This window comes from Schistocerca cancellata, chromosome 3 (genome assembly GCF_023864275.1).
Source record: "Schistocerca cancellata isolate TAMUIC-IGC-003103 chromosome 3, iqSchCanc2.1, whole genome shotgun sequence".
NCBI classification, from domain to species: Eukaryota; Metazoa; Arthropoda; class Insecta; order Orthoptera; family Acrididae; genus Schistocerca; species Schistocerca cancellata.
In genome coordinates, this window is record NC_064628.1 from 183,405,360 (window position 1) to 183,406,965 (window position 1,606).

Below are 1,606 nucleotides of genomic sequence, written 5' to 3' on the forward strand. Positions count from 1 at the left end.
ACGTCAGTATTGTGCTATTGGCATTCCCTTTCTTAACCTCAGGATTAATGACAAGCGACATTAAAAAATAACTTTGTTGATGATAAGAGAAGTAACATTTCATCTTCATTTGTGTTCCAATGTTAGCCTCAGGACTGTTGATGTATGACCTTAAGGTATAACTTCGATGGCTATAAGTGATGCAGTATTTACCTCTAATGTGCAAAATTCTGCAAGTAGCATGTGTGTGTTTACGCTACTTCCCTGTGCAAAGACAATCATCAGATATGAAACGCAAACGAGAGTATTCTCTTGCACAATTTGCAGAGTATTGTCTTGCACAATGTGTAACCAAACGTTCTAGCACTGGTTATGATATTTATAATTTTAGCTTATAGTAGTTACCTTTTGTAGCTTAAGAAAAAATAAATATTCTCCTTTCTTACTACAGCTAAGACACCATAAGAATTTCTTTTCTGAGGTGCAGGGAAAACAAAGGTTTTCACATGAATTCCACAACTGAAAATAATTCATGTCTATTTTACTAAGACAAACCCAAATGAGCTCACAGGACGAGTAGTGAATAACATCCCTGTCTCAGTGTTCAAGTTTATCTGCGTTTCATTTGCTCGCCAGTTAGTTGTGAAGCGCTGGGACATTATTATTTGCAGCAAAGTAGCGATCGGTTGATTTTGTAAAGAAGGATATTTGATATTTGAGACTATAACAGAAGTTATCTGCAATAATTTATTATGGAGATGAATACTTATTTGTCTAAATATGCTATTGGTTCTACTGATGGAGAGGGTTTTTGGACGATGTTTTGAAAGTAACAAATTCATATGGAAGAATGAAACCTTTGTTTGTCAGAGCTATTAAGTGAAGGAAATCTTTGTACCCCAGATAATTAATAATATCGATGCCCGATGTTAATTTGTTCTCTTTATTTCCGTTATGTCACAAATTACACAATTTCATGGAATGTCTAACTTTTGTACTGTGAAAATTTCGTAATTATTATTGGGGCTTCTTATGTTGAACAGTCTTTTTTGGTAATAATGAGTTTAATCTTTCAAGAACGACTGTTTTTGTATCAGAACACTCCATTAACATGACTACCATGCTTAGTATAGTTCTGAATATTTTGTCGTGTGTGCATGTCACCTTACCCCACATGAAGCCACAGATGGTTTCTGACAAATAAGAAACAAATTTTGTGAGGGGGTCTATTCTTTTCTTTACTTTAGCTGCTGCATCTGATAATTTCGACTTCTTTGGAGATTGTAAGTATAGCAGACACAAAATCACACGCTAAGCAAGAGGGAAGTTAGGTTTCTTTCAGGGCAGACTTTACTTTGCATTCTTATGAGGAAACAGATCGTAGTCAGAATTACCAGGTCGGTGCCAAGCAAGCGGATTAATTTAAACTGAACAGTGTAGGTAACCTCAAACATTTGTCTTCTCAGTAAATTATTATTTTATTTTTGTGGACACTTTAAGTCAGAGCTTGCTTTTCTTATCACGCAACTTTCAAATTGTACTCCGTTATTGAGATTCAGTGAAATAGTTTTCATTAAGTATACAATTAGTTATTTTCGGACTTTAATTAGATTAGTTTCCATTACTT